Genomic DNA, 20,875 nt, shown 5'->3' on the forward strand with positions numbered 1-20,875 from the left:
AGCTTGCCTATGTTGAGCTTTAATGTGCACTGCATATTAAAAAAAAAATGACAAAATATCAACTAATTACGAAGCCCGCAAAGCAATGATTCATTCCTTTGAATCACACGGTAATACCCTTTTATTTATGTTTCTTTTTATTTATTATTTTATTTATTTTTTATTGCGTCGACGAAGGAGACGCTCCCTAATCGAGTCGTCCCAATACTGTACATCAGGCCCAGCGCGCGCGTTCCTTAGCGCGAGAAATCGAGAAAAGAGGTTGTATATCGGATATGATTGATATAAAAATAAATATAGAAAAGTGTCAAAAATGGTTTTAAAAAAACGCAGACGTTTCGGGTATATTAAACCCTTCTTCCGTGTGGTCATGTCATGCATCTCCGAGGAACTTTTCTTTCACCGTTCATTACAAAAACGTCACAATAGCATATTGACGTCCCGCGTGCGTTTCCTTCCGTTCCTCGTGGTTCCTGTAATCTTAATATGATTTATGCAACCCAGTTAGGTGTGTAAGGGTTTAAGCCGACGCACTATAATCTTTGATTACTACTAGTTTTATTTATGATTTTGGGAAAAAAAAATCACTAAATTTAAATTTGCAATTGAACACTGTTTTAATTAATTTCTAAATCGCAAATTTAAAGGAATATTAAAAGTGATTCTACTGAGACGAGAGGTTGAACCAAAATATAGTAAAACCGATTTTTAGCGCGTCACGACAGCGAAAATTAAAACCTTGGCTCTCGCGAAAATCAGAAAATCCTCACCCTGTACACCCTGGTGGGGTAAGATTTTGTCAAATATGGCGGCTACGCGTCGATCGAATAAGCGAAGTTGAAATCGCAGCCATCCACCAGCGCAGAAAAGCGACAAGTACGGCTAAGATTTTGACATATGTCATTCGTCAAGGTATCAACTTTTAATTTCTGTGGTTTATTTGGAGAAATGTTCAGGTGAGCATGAATTAGAAGCCAAAGTACACCAGAATTTGAAGAGTTATCCGTCTTCAGTTTATACCGCGTTAGGTGTTGTCATGGCTACCATTCTTCGTCGGAGGCCATTTCTTCGGTTCTTTGTTCGGCCCTTCCTTTCTTGCCGATGTTGTGTCGACGGGCTCCGAGGATATCCGATTTAGTGTCGGAAAAGTGGAAATTCCGCACCAGAGAGGTAAAATCTCGCTTTCATGAGGCAGATACGACCTAGGACTGAGCAAAGACGTGCCTTTCCCACCCGTCCCGGAGGCAAGGGGGACAGTTGTGTTCGCGTCTGCTTAGCAAAGACGGAAAAAGCGACGACATCTCTCTCAGCAGGTACTGTTGTTAGCCAAAGTACTGTGTTTTTCGTTAATTTACGCTGCATTATAGCATCAGTGGGAAAATATCTTTCTTTCTGGGCAATTGACGGGGCGAAATGTGTCCCTGGATCGGTCAATCGGTCATATATTTGCCTTTCAGCCATGCGTAATTGTCGGCCATCTTAAAGAGCACTGGAAGAATGTTTTTGTCAAAGGAAGGTATGTAAAGTTTGTTTTTCCTGCTGGCTGTTTGTAACAGTGCGTCCCTCTCGTTTTTTTTATTTTTTTATTTGGTGTACATGTGTGATTTTTTACCGCGAAAGTCCATCGACATTTAAGATAGCTTTTGCACGTGGCCTGCGATTTTTCCCGGGAGTCATTCAGTTGTACACTAACTTTTTTAACAGTTTGTTGAATATTGAGAGAATAGAAATGGGACGATAATTATTTGAACTTGTTTTTACACTGAAATAATAACGAGTAATTGATAAGTTGTTACACACATTTCAACCCTCATGCCTAAACAATAAATAAGTATTTTTAACCTGAAGAAGGCTGAACGGCCGAAACGTCGTTTTCATCAAACTCATCTGGACCAGTCAGAAGTTGGCCTATGCGTTTTCCCCCGTTTGTTTAACTAAAAATTTCCGTTAAGCCTCTATATCCATGGATCCTTCTACTGGGAGCGCATCGTTTGGTATAACCTCTTACTCAAGCTAATATATAAATATATATAGATTTGCAGAGTTGGATTATTATTTTGGTAGAAGACATTTATTGCTACTCAGAGTTTCATGCTTCTTACCAAGCAAATTATCATCGGGCAACTGCCAAGAACCAACAAATCTAGTTGGTGGCATACAGTATGCTTTGGTGCACAGAGTATAATTTTCAAATAGGAATTATTTGTTTGACAGATTGATTTGTGTATTTTCTTATACCATTGACCCAGGATATTACTTATTGATAGAACTTAACCCATTAAGCCACGATATCAATATTCATTTTCTCATAACTATTCTCAAATATTTCTTATGGCACTAGTGAGAAAAGTTTGTTACACATCAACACAAATTGTCTGCGGTGATCATTTCCATTATTCTCGTAACCTGAGTGGTTGATCAACAGTGAATGTTGTAATGAAAACTTAGTTTGAATGTTGCCTACAAGTTTACCTGTGCAAGCTGTAATTCTTGCAATGTCGGCGAAACCAGCCGACACCTTTCGACACGCATTCGCGAACACCTAAACAGGGACAGGACCTCGCATATCTTTCAACACCTTATTTATTTATTTATTTATTTATTTATTTATAATCACCACGACATGCAAACAGAAAGTTACAGTGAATAATAGACTAGGATCGTACATAAGTTTGGAGTAAATAATAGTAGTAAAAGAAGAAGTAAGAAGTGGCGAGGAGACCTCAAGAAACCCCGGGCTTATACTGAGAGGTCTCCTCGGAGATATGTTAGGACTAGTAAAGACATTGTATTTAGATTTTTTAAACATACCGTGGTAAGACTATAAAGACAATTAACAGAGTCGGACGTTTCATGCAATTAACTGGCAATCCGAGGCTTGCCGCACATCCCGCTCTGCTGAATGTTTTAAACCATGCGACCACAAAAGTCCAGGTCAAGATAAAAGAAGCGTTACACATCTCCTGGGAGATGGAGAAAACAACAACAATGAATTAACCATTTTCTGTTCTGTTTTCAGACTGGAACAACGTTCTCTTTTCACAACATGATGAGAAATCCAGAGATGGAAATATTGGTAAGTGTAACAAATTTTCATTAATTCATTTCAAATTTTCACACCAGGAAACTCTCAAGGTCCAGACATAGTGAGGATTGATAGATTGAGAGCTTTTTCGTGATTCTATGGGTGGTGGGGCATGGCAGTTTTTAGTCGGTGGAGTGATTTGTCAACTGAAACCTGGTGGCACACTAATAACTGACTTGGCTGACTGATTTATGCAGTGCGGCGGCTAATGAAGTAACATGATGCTCTGTATATAACCGTAGTACTGAGTCCAGTCTAGTTATATTACTAGCAGCCAGTCAACAGATGGCTTGAACTAATGGTTCTCTCAGTTTTAAGTATTATGCCAATCATTTGCATTACTCCTTTGGGTGATTGGTTGGCTTCATTGTTATAAGTAATGGTAATAGGGTTGAGTGGAGTACAATTCAGGGAGTAATTGGGCTAGTAATTTCAAATCAGCCGAGCACGTAGTGTGAGGCCGATTTGAAATTACGAGCCTGATTACCCCTGAATTGTATGGCACGAAGTCCTATAACCAATTAATTGTGCCAATAACAAAATGCGAGAATCTCTGTCTTGGAATATTTAGTATTAGTATAATTACTCGGGTGATTATAGAGATTCTGTTGATCTTATTGGTCAAGGAATGCGTCATATCCCACTATAATCACCTTGTGCGAGGTGATTATAGCGGGAGCATTAACTTTCAACATGCCCGCTTAGCTATTTGTTGACATTTCTGAAAAAGAAGTAAATGGGATGAAAGATAATGCAATTCCAAAAGGCACTAAAGATGCAGCTAAGTCCTAGGTGATACTTTTCGAAGGCAAGAGATGAAAATTTTGCTTATTGTAATAAAAAAAACCCTTGTAAATGGCATGTTGTCGATCTCGATGACTTAAAATGAAGACAACAAATTAAGTTGAATTCGAGCAAGATTTTCTTTATTAACAGAATGATTTCACAAACAAAACGAGTTTAAAACAGAATTTGAAAGCATGGAAGTAAACAAGATGAATAAATGTCTCTGTAAGTTTTATTTTTCAGTGACAAGAAAAGAAAACAGTTTTTATAATCTGAAAACTGTTTGTTGTCGGTTCGAGCGGCTCTCGACCACCGCCTCACAACAAAATATTTTCATCTGCGACAACTGTGTACTTGTTTAGTGAAGCCAAATGACTTAATTCCTACCTGAAGCAGCTTATCTCCGAGGGCAATTTATAAACGCCCGTTAACTGGCGAAGCCATCATGTCAACAAGAAATTGTGCAATAAAATGCTATCGCTAACACTTGTGATCCCGGCTCGGGTTTTACACCAAACAGCCTGGTTCATCTCCGTCTGTTTTGGTAAACGGGTCGGAGAAACCCAACATTCATTCACAGAAGTCAGTGCTTCGTCTTAATGAAGCCGCAGTTAAAGAATACTGACATTGTGCTTGAGGCCGTGCGCAGTTTATCCATTGCGCATGTGATTTCGATTGAGCATGTGATCGGCAGACTGCGCATCTCTGTTCATTGACGCGTGACAATTTGAAACAAACAAACAAAATCGACATTTTTCGGACGGTACTTGTTTTTCTCTGACAATCGCCTCAGGTTCATTAAATATTGGTGAATGTTCCCCTCGACGAATATTCACCAATATTTACTTCGTCTTCGGCGAATAATTATTGTTAAATAAAAGTCACTGGACCAGTTAGTTTCCTCCATTTTTCTTTTCCAGTTGAAGCTGGACAGCTTACCTGGTCACAATTTTTTCATTGATTTTGATTGGTTATCATGTGCCATGTAGTGAACTTTCATTGGCTAGTGGCATTTGCTACTTGATTTTCATTTGGTTCTTTAACTGTCCGATTTGACCAGTCCGATTATAAGCCTCTAGTAATCGGACAGGTCAAATCGGACAGTTTTGGAGTTACATAGCAAAATAAAGCTATAAATATGGGCTGTTAAGAACCAATCATATTCAAGCATTTTGTTATTGACACAATTAAACTCAGAAGTGATGCCCTAGAGACTGTGGGTGAAACATGCACCCACTGTAATCCTAAATCAAGGCCAATTTTTGTGGTTTAATTCAGCATCTAAAATTATTGTTATTAAAGATACATAACAGCTATAAATAGCCCATGAGAGTACTGAGTCGCTTCCCTGATGGCACATCAGAAAAAAATGTTAGCAAGTGATGAGATAGATACAATAATAGCCCACATATAAGAACCTAAAATTTTCAATTTGGCCTAAGTAGGTTCTAATATATAAATGGTACTTAAAGCAAATTTAGCCTACCATGGTTCTTAAAATAGGTTCTTATATTTTCATATGAATTTTTCTTCTGAATACACCATATATATTGTACGTAAAAGTTTGTACAGTTAAACCTTCAAAACAACATTATTAAAAATCTTTTTTAGAAATATTATTTTAGAAGACACTGAAAAGAAAAAAGAAGGAGATGAAAAGCAACAAGGTAAAAAACACTTCAATCAATCATTAGTTGTTTATTATAAGTTAAAAGTGAAGACACGCCTTTGGAAAACCAATGCGCAGCCGCTTTGCTGGTCCAAAAACTCACAATGACTTTGCGTTCATTGCAAGGAACATGTCTTTTGTTAGAAATAGGAGCGTTAATTCCCTTTACGAGCCGAGGCAGTTGGTGGGTAGATTAATTCCAAGGAAAATGTATTTTCAAGTCAAGTTAATTCAAGGCAAGCCTTTGGGAAACCAATGCGCGGCCGGTTTGCTTGTCAAACTGCCTTCAAAAGCGGTGACAATGAATTCTCTACTTAACTAAAAGCGGTGACTAGACTAACGCCTTTGGAAAAGCAATGCGCACCGGCTTTTTGCTGGTCAAAAACTCACCATGACTTTATTTTCTTAGAAATAGGAGCGTTAATTCCCTTTACGAGCCGAGGCAGTTGGTGGGTAGATTAATTCCAAGGAAAATGTATTTTCAAGTCAAGTTAATTCAAGGCAAGCCTTTGGGAAACCAATGCGCGGCCGGTTTGCTTGTCAAACTGCCTTCAAAAGCGGTGACAATGAATTCTCTACTTAACTAAAAGCGGTGACTAGACTAACGCCTTTGGAAAAGCAATGCGCACCGGCTTTTTGCTGGTCAAAAACTCACCATGACTTTATTTTCTTAGAAATAGGAGCGTTAATTCCCTTTACGAGCCGAGGCAGTTGGTGGGTAGATTAATTCCAAGGAAAATGTATTTTCAAGTCAAGTTAATTCAAGGCAAGCCTTTGGGAAACCAATGCGCGGCCGGTTTGCTTGTCAAACTGCCTTCAAAAGCGGTGACAATGAATTCTCTACTTAACTAAAAGCGGTGACTAGACTAACGCCTTTGGAAAAGCAATGCGCACCGGCTTTTTGCTGGTCAAAAACTCACCATGACTTTATTTTCTTAGAAATAGGAGCGTTAATTCCCTTTACGAGCCGAGGCAGTTGGTGGGTAGATTAATTCCAAGGAAAATGTATTTTCAAGTCAAGTTAATTCAAGGCAAGCCTTTGGGAAACCAATGCGCGGCCGGTTTGCTTGTCAAACTGCCTTCAAAAGCGGTGACAATGAATTCTCTACTTAACTAAAAGCGGTGACTAGACTAACGCCTTTGGAAAAGCAATGCGCACCGGCTTTTTGCTGGTCAAAAACTCACCATGACTTTATTTTCTTAGAAATAGGAGCGTTAATTCCCTTTACGAGCCGAGGCAGTTGGTGGGTAGATTAATTCCAAGGAAAATGTATTTTCAAGTCAAGTTAATTCAAGGCAAGCCTTTGGGAAACCAATGCGCGGCCGGTTTGCTTGTCAAACTGCCTTCAAAAGCGGTGACAATGAATTCTCTACTTAACTAAAAGCGGTGACTAGACTAACGCCTTTGGAAAAGCAATGCGCACCGGCTTTTTGCTGGTCAAAAACTCACCATGACTTTATTTTCTTAGAAATAGGAGCGTTAATTCCCTTTACGAGCCGAGGCAGTTGGTGGGTAGATTAATTCCAAGGAAAATGTATTTTCAAGTCAAGTTAATTCAAGGCAAGCCTTTGGGAAACCAATGCGCGGCCGGTTTGCTTGTCAAACTGCCTTCAAAAGCGGTGACAATGAATTCTCTACTTAACTAAAAGCGGTGACTAGACTAACGCCTTTGGAAAAGCAATGCGCACCGGCTTTTTGCTGGTCAAAAACTCACCATGACTTTATTTTCTTAGAAATAGGAGCGTTAATTCCCTTTACGAGCCGAGGCAGTTGGTGGGTAGATTAATTCCAAGGAAAATGTATTTTCAAGTCAAGTTAATTCAAGGCAAGCCTTTGGGAAACCAATGCGCGGCCGGTTTGCTTGTCAAACTGCCTTCAAAAGCGGTGACAATGAATTCTCTACTTAACTAAAAGCGGTGACTAGACTAACGCCTTTGGAAAAGCAATGCGCACCGGCTTTTTGCTGGTCAAAAACTCACCATGACTTTATTTTCTTAGAAATAGGAGCGTTAATTCCCTTTACGAGCCGAGGCAGTTGGTGGGTAGATTAATTCCAAGGAAAATGTATTTTCAAGTCAAGTTAATTCAAGGCAAGCCTTTGGGAAACCAATGCGCGGCCGGTTTGCTTGTCAAACTGCCTTCAAAAGCGGTGACAATGAATTCTCTACTTAACTAAAAGCGGTGACTAGACTAACGCCTTTGGAAAAGCAATGCGCACCGGCTTTTTGCTGGTCAAAAACTCACCATGACTTTATTTTCTTAGAAATAGGAGCGTTAATTCCCTTTACGAGCCGAGGCAGTTGGTGGGTAGATTAATTCCAAGGAAAATGTATTTTCAAGTCAAGTTAATTCAAGGCAAGCCTTTGGGAAACCAATGCGCGGCCGGTTTGCTTGTCAAACTGCCTTCAAAAGCGGTGACAATGAATTCTCTACTTAACTAAAAGCGGTGACTAGACTAACGCCTTTGGAAAAGCAATGCGCACCGGCTTTTTGCTGGTCAAAAACTCACCATGACTTTATTTTCTTAGAAATAGGAGCGTTAATTCCCTTTACGAGCCGAGGCAGTTGGTGGGTAGATTAATTCCAAGGAAAATGTATTTTCAAGTCAAGTTAATTCAAGGCAAGCCTTTGGGAAACCAATGCGCGGCCGGTTTGCTTGTCAAACTGCCTTCAAAAGCGGTGACAATGAATTCTCTACTTAACTAAAAGCGGTGACTAGACTAACGCCTTTGGAAAAGCAATGCGCACCGGCTTTTTGCTGGTCAAAAACTCACCATGACTTTATTTTCTTAGAAATAGGAGCGTTAATTCCCTTTACGAGCCGAGGCAGTTGGTGGGTAGATTAATTCCAAGGAAAATGTATTTTCAAGTCAAGTTAATTCAAGGCAAGCCTTTGGGAAACCAATGCGCGGCCGGTTTGCTTGTCAAACTGCCTTCAAAAGCGGTGACAATGAATTCTCTACTTAACTAAAAGCGGTGACTAGACTAACGCCTTTGGAAAAGCAATGCGCACCGGCTTTTTGCTGGTCAAAAACTCACCATGACTTTATTTTCTTAGAAATAGGAGCGTTAATTCCCTTTACGAGCCGAGGCAGTTGGTGGGTAGATTAATTCCAAGGAAAATGTATTTTCAAGTCAAGTTAATTCAAGGCAAGCCTTTGGGAAACCAATGCGCGGCCGGTTTGCTTGTCAAACTGCCTTCAAAAGCGGTGACAATGAATTCTCTACTTAACTAAAAGCGGTGACTAGACTAACGCCTTTGGAAAAGCAATGCGCACCGGCTTTTTGCTGGTCAAAAACTCACCATGACTTTATTTTCTTAGAAATAGGAGCGTTAATTCCCTTTACGAGCCGAGGCAGTTGGTGGGTAGATTAATTCCAAGGAAAATGTATTTTCAAGTCAAGTTAATTCAAGGCAAGCCTTTGGGAAACCAATGCGCGGCCGGTTTGCTTGTCAAACTGCCTTCAAAAGCGGTGACAATGAATTCTCTACTTAACTAAAAGCGGTGACTAGACTAACGCCTTTGGAAAAGCAATGCGCACCGGCTTTTTGCTGGTCAAAAACTCACCATGACTTTATTTTCTTAGAAATAGGAGCGTTAATTCCCTTTACGAGCCGAGGCAGTTGGTGGGTAGATTAATTCCAAGGAAAATGTATTTTCAAGTCAAGTTAATTCAAGGCAAGCCTTTGGGAAACCAATGCGCGGCCGGTTTGCTTGTCAAACTGCCTTCAAAAGCGGTGACAATGAATTCTCTACTTAACTAAAAGCGGTGACTAGACTAACGCCTTTGGAAAAGCAATGCGCACCGGCTTTTTGCTGGTCAAAAACTCACCATGACTTTATTTTCTTAGAAATAGGAGCGTTAATTCCCTTTACGAGCCGAGGCAGTTGGTGGGTAGATTAATTCCAAGGAAAATGTATTTTCAAGTCAAGTTAATTCAAGGCAAGCCTTTGGGAAACCAATGCGCGGCCGGTTTGCTTGTCAAACTGCCTTCAAAAGCGGTGACAATGAATTCTCTACTTAACTAAAAGCGGTGACTAGACTAACGCCTTTGGAAAAGCAATGCGCACCGGCTTTTTGCTGGTCAAAAACTCACCATGACTTTATTTTCTTAGAAATAGGAGCGTTAATTCCCTTTACGAGCCGAGGCAGTTGGTGGGTAGATTAATTCCAAGGAAAATGTATTTTCAAGTCAAGTTAATTCAAGGCAAGCCTTTGGGAAACCAATGCGCGGCCGGTTTGCTTGTCAAACTGCCTTCAAAAGCGGTGACAATGAATTCTCTACTTAACTAAAAGCGGTGACTAGACTAACGCCTTTGGAAAAGCAATGCGCACCGGCTTTTTGCTGGTCAAAAACTCACCATGACTTTATTTTCTTAGAAATAGGAGCGTTAATTCCCTTTACGAGCCGAGGCAGTTGGTGGGTAGATTAATTCCAAGGAAAATGTATTTTCAAGTCAAGTTAATTCAAGGCAAGCCTTTGGGAAACCAATGCGCGGCCGGTTTGCTTGTCAAACTGCCTTCAAAAGCGGTGACAATGAATTCTCTACTTAACTAAAAGCGGTGACTAGACTAACGCCTTTGGAAAAGCAATGCGCACCGGCTTTTTGCTGGTCGAAAACTCACCATGACTTTATTTTCTTAGAAATAGGAGCGTTAATTCCCTTTACGAGCCGAGGCAGTTGGTGGGTAGATTAATTCCAAGGAAAATGTATTTTCAAGTCAAGTTAATTCAAGGCAAGCCTTTGGGAAACCAATGCGCGGCCGGTTTGCTTGTCAAACTGCCTTCAAAAGCGGTGACAATGAATTCTCTACTTAACTAAAAGCGGTGACTAGACTAACGCCTTTGGAAAAGCAATGCGCACCGGCTTTTTGCTGGTCAAAAACTCACCATGACTTTATTTTCTTAGAAATAGGAGCGTTAATTCCCTTTACGAGCCGAGGCAGTTGGTGGGTAGATTAATTCCAAGGAAAATGTATTTTCAAGTCAAGTTAATTCAAGGCAAGCCTTTGGGAAACCAATGCGCGGCCGGTTTGCTTGTCAAACTGCCTTCAAAAGCGGTGACAATGAATTCTCTACTTAACTAAAAGCGGTGACTAGACTAACGCCTTTGGAAAAGCAATGCGCACCGGCTTTTTGCTGGTCAAAAACTCACCATGACTTTATTTTCTTAGAAATAGGAGCGTTAATTCCCTTTACGAGCCGAGGCAGTTGGTGGGTAGATTAATTCCAAGGAAAATGTATTTTCAAGTCAAGTTAATTCAAGGCAAGCCTTTGGGAAACCAATGCGCGGCCGGTTTGCTTGTCAAACTGCCTTCAAAAGCGGTGACAATGAATTCTCTACTTAACTAAAAGCGGTGACTAGACTAACGCCTTTGGAAAAGCAATGCGCACCGGCTTTTTGCTGGTCAAAAACTCACCATGACTTTATTTTCTTAGAAATAGGAGCGTTAATTCCCTTTACGAGCCGAGGCAGTTGGTGGGTAGATTAATTCCAAGGAAAATGTATTTTCAAGTCAAGTTAATTCAAGGCAAGCCTTTGGGAAACCAATGCGCGGCCGGTTTGCTTGTCAAACTGCCTTCAAAAGCGGTGACAATGAATTCTCTACTTAACTAAAAGCGGTGACTAGACTAACGCCTTTGGAAAAGCAATGCGCACCGGCTTTTTGCTGGTCAAAAACTCACCATGACTTTATTTTCTTAGAAATAGGAGCGTTAATTCCCTTTACGAGCCGAGGCAGTTGGTGGGTAGATTAATTCCAAGGAAAATGTATTTTCAAGTCAAGTTAATTCAAGGCAAGCCTTTGGGAAACCAATGCGCGGCCGGTTTGCTTGTCAAACTGCCTTCAAAAGCGGTGACAATGAATTCTCTACTTAACTAAAAGCGGTGACTAGACTAACGCCTTTGGAAAAGCAATGCGCACCGGCTTTTTGCTGGTCAAAAACTCACCATGACTTTATTTTCTTAGAAATAGGAGCGTTAATTCCCTTTACGAGCCGAGGCAGTTGGTGGGTAGATTAATTCCAAGGAAAATGTATTTTCAAGTCAAGTTAATTCAAGGCAAGCCTTTGGGAAACCAATGCGCGGCCGGTTTGCTTGTCAAACTGCCTTCAAAAGCGGTGACAATGAATTCTCTACTTAACTAAAAGCGGTGACTAGACTAACGCCTTTGGAAAAGCAATGCGCACCGGCTTTTTGCTGGTCAAAAACTCACCATGACTTTATTTTCTTAGAAATAGGAGCGTTAATTCCCTTTACGAGCCGAGGCAGTTGGTGGGTAGATTAATTCCAAGGAAAATGTATTTTCAAGTCAAGTTAATTCAAGGCAAGCCTTTGGGAAACCAATGCGCGGCCGGTTTGCTTGTCAAACTGCCTTCAAAAGCGGTGACAATGAATTCTCTACTTAACTAAAAGCGGTGACTAGACTAACGCCTTTGGAAAAGCAATGCGCACCGGCTTTTTGCTGGTCAAAAACTCACCATGACTTTATTTTCTTAGAAATAGGAGCGTTAATTCCCTTTACGAGCCGAGGCAGTTGGTGGGTAGATTAATTCCAAGGAAAATGTATTTTCAAGTCAAGTTAATTCAAGGCAAGCCTTTGGGAAACCAATGCGCGGCCGGTTTGCTTGTCAAACTGCCTTCAAAAGCGGTGACAATGAATTCTCTACTTAACTAAAAGCGGTGACTAGACTAACGCCTTTGGAAAAGCAATGCGCACCGGCTTTTTGCTGGTCAAAAACTCACCATGACTTTATTTTCTTAGAAATAGGAGCGTTAATTCCCTTTACGAGCCGAGGCAGTTGGTGGGTAGATTAATTCCAAGGAAAATGTATTTTCAAGTCAAGTTAATTCAAGGCAAGCCTTTGGGAAACCAATGCGCGGCCGGTTTGCTTGTCAAACTGCCTTCAAAAGCGGTGACAATGAATTCTCTACTTAACTAAAAGCGGTGACTAGACTAACGCCTTTGGAAAAGCAATGCGCACCGGCTTTTTGCTGGTCAAAAACTCACCATGACTTTATTTTCTTAGAAATAGGAGCGTTAATTCCCTTTACGAGCCGAGGCAGTTGGTGGGTAGATTAATTCCAAGGAAAATGTATTTTCAAGTCAAGTTAATTCAAGGCAAGCCTTTGGGAAACCAATGCGCGGCCGGTTTGCTTGTCAAACTGCCTTCAAAAGCGGTGACAATGAATTCTCTACTTAACTAAAAGCGGTGACTAGACTAACGCCTTTGGAAAAGCAATGCGCACCGGCTTTTTGCTGGTCAAAAACTCACCATGACTTTATTTTCTTAGAAATAGGAGCGTTAATTCCCTTTACGAGCCGAGGCAGTTGGTGGGTAGATTAATTCCAAGGAAAATGTATTTTCAAGTCAAGTTAATTCAAGGCAAGCCTTTGGGAAACCAATGCGCGGCCGGTTTGCTTGTCAAACTGCCTTCAAAAGCGGTTGCAATGAATTCTCTACTTAACTAAAAGCGGTAATCCCTGTTCAGAGCAGGTTAGGCGCTTTTCTTAGGCCTTACCGAAAACTTGATGTTTGCAAAGGCCTTACCGAAAGCTTTATGTCATCAGCAAGCGAATCCAGTGTAGAAAATTTTTAAAAACTTATTTAATGAGAAATTATTTCTCTCTCAACTCTCACCACTGATTTACTGCGAGATAATGTACCTTTATCAAGATAAATTTTTTTTTCACTGTGTAGGGACTAAGAGAAGAAACAAGCAAGTCGGAACAAACGCCGCGCAAAAATCCAAACGTGAGTAACTTAATTATTGTCATATAGTGTGTTCAAGGCGGCCATATTGGAGGAGCAAAACAATAGAATGATTGTCCTTTACGAGATAAATTTTATTTTTATGCAAATACTTTTATTGTTTAGCTCCTCCAACATGGCCGACATGAAAATACTCTATATCTATGTCGTGTTTAACGCGGGGGACTTTCGATCGGACGGTTGGAAGATCGGAGGGTCGGTGGTATGTTTTGACGTTGTGAAACCGAGAGAAATTTAAGTTTAAATGTTTCAAAAACTATCAATTCCACAAAAAGGGTTGTTCCCCTAACCCCGCACTAAAACCCCTTGAACTTTAGCCGAGGAGAAGCCTTCAATGATTTCCTCGACGCCTGAATTGAAAGCGCTATTCTCTCAACCCTCAACCATAAATTTTTTCAACCCTGGCAAATCTCACTTGGGGTTTAAAATTACCCTTAGGGATTAAGGGATTTTGTGGGGTTGTGTCAACCCTCCACTAAAACCCCTTGAAATTCATCCGAGGAGAAGCCTTGAATTATTTCCTTGAAGCCTGAGTTGAAAGCGGTATTCTCTCAACCCTAAATGCAACCATTTTTTTTTTTTTCAACCCTGACAAATCTCACTTGGGGTTTAAAATTACCCCTAGGGGTTAAGGAATTTTGTGGGGTTGTGTCAAAACCCCGCACTAAAACCCCTTGAACTTTAGCCGAGGAGAAGCCTTCAATGATTTCCTTGACGCCTGAATTGAAAGCGCTATTCTCTCAACCCCCAACCATAAATTTTTTCAACCCTGGCAAATCTCACTTGGGGTTTAAAATTACCCTTAGGGATTAAGGGATTTTGTGGGGTTGTGTCAACCCTCCACTAAAACCCCTTGAAATTCATCCGAGGAGAAGCCTTGAACTATTTCCTTTAAGCCTGAGTTGAAAGCGGTATTCTCTCAACCCTAAATGCAACCATTATATTTTTTTCAACCCTGACAAATCTCACTTGGGGTTTAAAATTACCCTTAATTCCGTTGCAAAGCAGCTCTAGTCGTATATCCAAGCCTCGTATGGCCGCCTACCTATATGTATGCGTTTACTACCGCGGACACAGCTTTCCCTCATCCTTTTTCTGGGCTTGGGACCAGCAGGATAAATTTATTATCCTGGCGGATTTAAAAGCTGCAGTGGTTTCACCACTAGCTGTCAAATCTTTAGAAGACTTTCAGACAGCCTTGCCAACAAAACAGCTGGTCTTTTACCTGCCAAGATTTTTCACAAATCCTTTCAGGCAGGACGTTTTTCTTATTCCCACACTTGCCAAGTTTTTTTGCAAAACCTTTCAGGCTGTTTTTTTTGTGGGAAATACAACGCCTTTTGTGCGTTGTTTTCTGTACTTTTCAACAGGATACCTGCGAAGTCTTTAAACAAAAAACGTTCTGGAAGGATTTTTGTCTTAGAAATACAAAGCCTTCATTTGCGTCGTTCCTGTGATTTAAAACAGGAAAGGCCGTTTCTGGGAATTTTTTGTTGAAGTCTGTTAGAACGGTAACTAAGACATTTGTTTTCTTTATCTGCAGGGCAACAACGTCATTTGTTGCACATACTACGCGTCAACTTACTTAGATGGACAGTGCGCGCATTACCTCATTTGCACCATGCAATGTTGCTGGGCAAGTTTGCAGAGCTCTTCTGATGGTGTTCAACTGGTCATCAGAGAAAAGTGATTTCCAGTACCTTCCATCTTCCGTGTAGCGAACAAAAAGTTCTTCATTTGCCTGGATATATCGCTTTGATTTGACCCAAAGGCAACCCTTTCGCTTGGCAAACTCGCAGTTACAACGTTCAGCTACCAGCCTAGAGAACTTGGATCCTGCTAAGAAAAAAGGAAACGATCCGTCATTGCAAATTCTCCCTAACCCAGTTTCGTACTCATTTTCTGCGCCGTCAACGTCCACGGAGAATCCCTCTCTCTGAAAAGTCATAAGGTAATCTCCATATCTATTCGGATCGTGCCGGCGTAGACTGGCTGTTGGTGCGTAGGCACAAACAAACGTGTTGGCAGGTATTGGGCGAACAGTAAAGAGGCCAGCACCTGTATTGGCACCACCGATACCAACACAAGTACTTTCACGAACCTGCAAGTGCCCCTCTGCTGTAGAAACAGGGGAATAATGGTGTCGCTCGCAGTTGCTAAAATGGAAAAATGAATGAAGAGTGAGTCAATAAATTAAAGTAGAAACTGAAACTTTATTATTAAATAAGACAATTTTCCCGTTCACCTTTTCTTTTTCTGGGAGCTTGACGAGAGCTGCTGTCCAAATGCAAACAAATAAAATGCTTTTGTAAGATGTTTTGGCGCTTATCTATTTGGATGAAGCGGACTAAAATTGGAAAACTTACTAGTCTTTTTCACGGTAAATGCAAAGGCATCGCAATTATAATAGTAATTGCAAATTGTGGGGAGTGATAGTACAAGTACAACTACTATTTGTATTCATAGAGGCTGCTTTCTCTCTCACAATTGACAATTGAATAGAGATACTATTATAGAAATACTCTAAACTTAAACATAAAAAAAGTAAGTTAGTGATCAGATTAGAGAATTCTGTTTTATATAAGTGAATGAACGCCTTGTTTTTATTTACAGGGAGATAACAAGAGGCTGTTCTTTTTGTTACCTGGAGTCAGCGTCAATGTACATCCCATAGACAGGACTCTCAGACTGGAGCGGTGCACGAAGGTGTTTCTGTACCATGTGTCTACTGAAACCATAGACTTGTTTTTTAAGTAACCTCTCGTGCCAGGGTAACAAACCAATCAGTCGGCCTTCGTGTTGTATCCATTCAGGATATCCTTCTTGTCGCAACTGGCCAGTATTGACAGAATGGAACTGTGACAAGTCTACGTCATCAGTTGTATCCACGTAAACACCAATCACATGGTTCCGTGTTAAACCACAGTTCAGAGGCCCGATGTGCTGCTCTCTCGCTATCCTCTGAAGTGCTAGCATGCGATTATCATAGCAGAACCTTGTGAAGACATGGCAATTTCCAGTAAGAACCAGTAACGCATTCATACTGAGATAAAATGGTCGTACCTCTGTTGCAAGCCTCGGATCAAAAGGGGACATTAGAACCAACTTCTCCTCATCGAGGCTGTCACAGGCGCGGACAATGGCATCTAGAATTCTGAGCTCCCTCTCTGAAGGACATGTTGAGAACATAAACCAGAATTCTTTCAAGGGTCTTCCGTAATGGTCTGTAGGCTCGTTTCTTCCACGTCTGGGAAGCTGGTAACAAAACTGTGCGCTACCCTTACGGACAAATGCATCAAGGAAAAGGTGCACTCCCAGCAAGGACCAGTGACCTTTGAATTGGTGGAGAACATTGCCTGTGTCGTCATTCCTGACATAGTGAACGGCACAGAGTTCAGGCGCGTCCACTCGATTTAATCTCGTGTACACTGCGTTTTCCAAGGGTGCATCACTGGCTGGGTTTACTGCAAGAATTATGCCATCACCGTCGTTTACCACAACTGAGTCGAGGTTTATTGGCGGCGAAACATCCAAACGACCTCTCTCTGGAACAGTGGCTTGATAAGCACTCTGATCTAAGTATGTCTGGTGAAGCTCATTTCCAACTCTACAGTCTCTGTGTAGTATGTCTGGAACAGCCTCGAGCGCATTTTTCACTTCCTTCTTGGTTAAGTGACTGATCGGCTCATTACTGTACTCCAAGATCGGGAAATGTTGAACATTCTTATGGAGCTTCATAGCATCGATCATCGCGGAGGCCGAGCTTCCTATGTCGATCTTCTCGTCTAGAACCTCAACTATTTTAGGCCGCCTTGCTCTTTGAGAAGCTGTATCTTGCGATTCTGGTAAATCTTCCTGTTCATCCGGCAAGGCCTTCACGGCTGCGCAAATCAGCTTACCAACTTCAGACGTTTGCTGAATGCTGAGTTGAAACTTCTGCTGTATAGCCAGGCGTAATTTATCTACAACCTAAAAAAAAAAAATGTACAGCTTACGCAACCGAGACTAGAGGTGTGTCTAAACCATCATCGTCATCATTATCATCATCATGTTTCTTATTTAAACACGATATGAACTTAGAATGAATCACCTATGATTTAGTGGTTATCATAATTTAAAATAGTTAATGGCACATAACGTCGTATTACAGCGGTCACCAATGACACGCAACCTATCGCCTTTAAAAGACTCCGATAAAGTTGCGTTTTGGTGGACGTCAATCATAGAAAAGTCGTTGAAATTATTTTGAATTCTGAGACCATTTCAAGGCAACAGAACCAAGAAATTGACAGTTTTATTCACTGACGGACGGTAAACTTTATGAAAGTTGATTTCCAAGCCATATTATCTAAAAAAAATGGGCATGGTTTAGACGAAGCCGTATTTTTTTTATAAAACATTGGAAATCGCTACACCTGATAATAAACCAGCGATGCGTACAAGTGAGTAAATTATCACGTGCAGTGAAAATTGAAATTTTTAATTCAAAAAAACCTTTTATTTGCGCTTGATCTGGCTCAAGAATCAATTTAAATAAATTTTACGTTCTCTTAGCGAGGTAAAATTCTTAGTTTCTTGCCGGGTTACCTTGGAATCTTGTCAGAATTCAAAATAATTTCAACGGCTTTTGTTTGATTGACGTACACCAAAACGCAACTTTATCCGACTCTTTTGAATGCCGTAGGTCGCGTGTTATTGGTAACCGCTGTAATGTCTGGGAAGCGACTGAACAGACTGTTGTGTCTATTATAAAATTGGAGGGATGTAGCTGTGCCAGAAATCGTCCAGTCGTGTTTTGAACTTTCCATACATTTGTCTGTAAAGCGAACCAGCTGTGAACTGCTACTAAAAATAGTTCGCGGGAAAAAAAATACAGGGAAATGTATGAAAAGTTCAAAACACAACTGGACGCTTTTTGGCACAGCTACATCCCTCCAATTTTTTTCTTAAAGTCCTTTTCCTAATGCCAAAAGTTTCCAATTCATGAATTTTTCAGAAGCGATGTTTTATGAAAATTATTTGACATCGGATTTCCATACAAACACTGTTATTTCAAGCCTGTTTGCCTACTCGTCAAAATGGCGTCGAAAACCGTGATAAGGCCTATTATGTTCCCTTATGTAATCTCAATTTTTGTACCTCAACGAACCTTACCTCAGGTTCGTCAATCTCCTCATTTTCAATCGCCTCAGTAACAAATCTCGCGAGCTCGAGCGCTTCATCGTCTGAGAACCGAATTATTCCATGGGGGGATAGTGCAGCATTGAAACTACAACCGTACAGATATGAAAGCATAGCCTCTCCTTTCTGCGTTGGATTTCTACCAGAACGAAGCTGTGTTAGAAGGTATTGTAAGTTTCTGTTACTAGTAGCAGGAACTGTGTTCTGATCGCTGACTTGTTCCCCCTGACCAGTGCCCGAGATAGGCTGAACCCGTGCCTCGTTACTCCTTGGTGGGCCACGCCCCGTTAGTTTGCGTTGCACTCTCCTCGTTCGTCTTCCAACAACCTTCCTCTTGGGACGTGTACTATCGTGTTGCGGTTGTTCTACAACGACGTTAACATCAGCAAATTCATCGCTAGAATCACGAACATCATCATCTTCATCAAAATTATTGCCGTCATCACAAATTTCTTCATGTCCTAAACAAATTTAAATAATAAAAAGTTCAGGCCCCAGTTGTTCAAAGGCCGGATAACTTTATCCAGTGGATAAGTCACTATCTGACAGTTTCAATCTGTGCAAAGATTTCAGTATTTCCTCGTGCACAAGCAAATATGCACACTCTAACCACTGCTTAGTTGGGGAATGTACGAAAACCGTGCACAACATTTAACGTGAAGTATATTTTAGACGCTGAAGAGTGCCTTATTCAGCGGATAAAGTTATCCGGCCTTTGAACAACTGGGGCCAGGATTGTGTTGTACTTTGCTTAACCTACTAGTTTACCTCGATTGAACATCGTTCATTTGCGTTTTTGTTGTTTAAAGACCTCTCACAATACACCAAGACTCAAAACACCGTATTAATATTCCTCACTTTTAACTAAAACAGCAACCTGTAAACTCACTTTGATCGGCTCCTTCGACGGTTGCCGTTGCCGTCGTGCTTTGATAAACAGAAGATTCGCCCACACGTACACCCGCTCTCACGGCAATCTCACGTATTTTTGAAGTACATTGCTCGACGGCCGGGCGAACCTCTGGAGGAATACCTATAAGCGATGACAAGGTATTTTCAGTTCTTAAAAGCTCAAGAATTAAGCGTTTTGGAATCTGGACAGTTTCATCCATTTTCGCAACGAATTTTTCAAACTTTGAAAATTCTTGTTCCCAGAGCCCCAACGGTTTTCTTTTTTAACGAGTGGCTCTGGGACCAATAGTCATTCACTAGCATAGTGGGTTCAATTTCCTCCCCCTTTCATATAAACAACACGCAGATTTTTCGACATTTATAACTGAATGAAAACTGTTGGAGAAGTGATCCATAGATACGATGTAGAGTATTCAAAGTAATATAACTTTCTTTTCCTGCTCTAAATGTTAAGTTATCGGCTATGTAACGTTATCTTATCGTAAATCTCGTTTCTTTAACTGTACACATTTAGTCCTAGTTCTTTATTAATACATTTTCGATTCACTTGTTAATAAACTTGAACTTGACACCAAAGCTAGATTTTATGACTTTTTTAGAATCTCTGCAAATCCGATTAACCCTGAGGAAGAGTCGAAAGGCTTACTATCCCCACCCCCGCTAGCAGTGTTTGTCGACAGAGACAGAGGGCAGAGATGAGCGCTGTGAACGCCATTTCTTTAGCCTGCGTAGAGGAGAAGAGATGATTTATTAAACGCGGTAGGCGCCGCGAAATAATGTTTTGGCGTCGTCAAACTTGTATCGTGTTTTAGCTGAACCAAAAAAAGCAGCCAGAAAGGTATGATTATAAAATTTAGTTAGGCCTGCACGCGAGAATCGCCTTGTTCTCGTAAAATTCGCAAGTGACGCTAATAATTCATCGCGGTTTTCAGAACTCAGTTGCTCTATGATTTATCAGACGCCGTCCTTAAGTACAAGCTGCTTGTATGTCAACGACAAGTCATCAGGGCCCAGTAATGTTCAAAGCCCAATTAAGCTAATCCCGGATTAGCATGAACTTTGATGCGAGTTTAATTAATAATTAATAATTTTTTTTTCCAAAAGTTTTTTGTCCGTCAGTTTTGCCTTAGACTTTCTTAACCACAAACAACATCTGGAAAAAAAAAATTTATTCTCAGCTGCTGTTTGGGATAGCGGGAGTCTACTGAGCTCAGTGTAGTTCCCTTGGTTTAATTAGTTGTGTGCCAATAATATATTGATCTACGAAACCTCAATTGATTGTGAATTTATTTTCAGTGACCAAAGAACATGGCCTGGTGACAATTAGCCACCTCTATTCCTTCTTGTAGTGTCAGCACCGAATTCCACCAATAGTTTTGCAGGTTCTATTGTGACATCCCTTATGCACTGATATAATGGAGTGTTCCCAGGTTTAATTGAGCTGTGGTTAAGCAGAGACCTTCC

The 20,875-nt window shown here is 40.8% G+C and overlaps 1 long non-coding RNA gene across 2 annotated transcripts; it reads left to right on the forward strand.

The window, feature by feature from the left end:
• Window positions 1-779: 779 nt before the first annotated feature.
• Window positions 780-16,069, forward strand: LOC146448605 (uncharacterized). Of its 2 annotated transcripts, none has more exons than XR_014861013.1 (7): window positions 780-1,313; window positions 1,458-1,516; window positions 3,020-3,076; window positions 5,483-5,538; window positions 13,247-13,300; window positions 14,862-15,498; window positions 15,932-16,069. It is a non-coding gene; the product is annotated as an uncharacterized LOC146448605 (long non-coding RNA). The 2 variants fall into 2 exon arrangements; XR_014861014.1 differs by having other exon boundaries at window positions 14,862-15,269.
• Window positions 16,070-20,875: the final 4,806 nt, after the last annotated feature.

The sequence above is a fragment of the Pavona decussata genome, unplaced genomic scaffold (genome assembly GCF_977016875.1).
Source record: "Pavona decussata unplaced genomic scaffold, jaPavDecu1.1 SCAFFOLD_868, whole genome shotgun sequence".
Taxonomy (NCBI): Eukaryota; Metazoa; Cnidaria; class Anthozoa; order Scleractinia; family Agariciidae; genus Pavona; species Pavona decussata.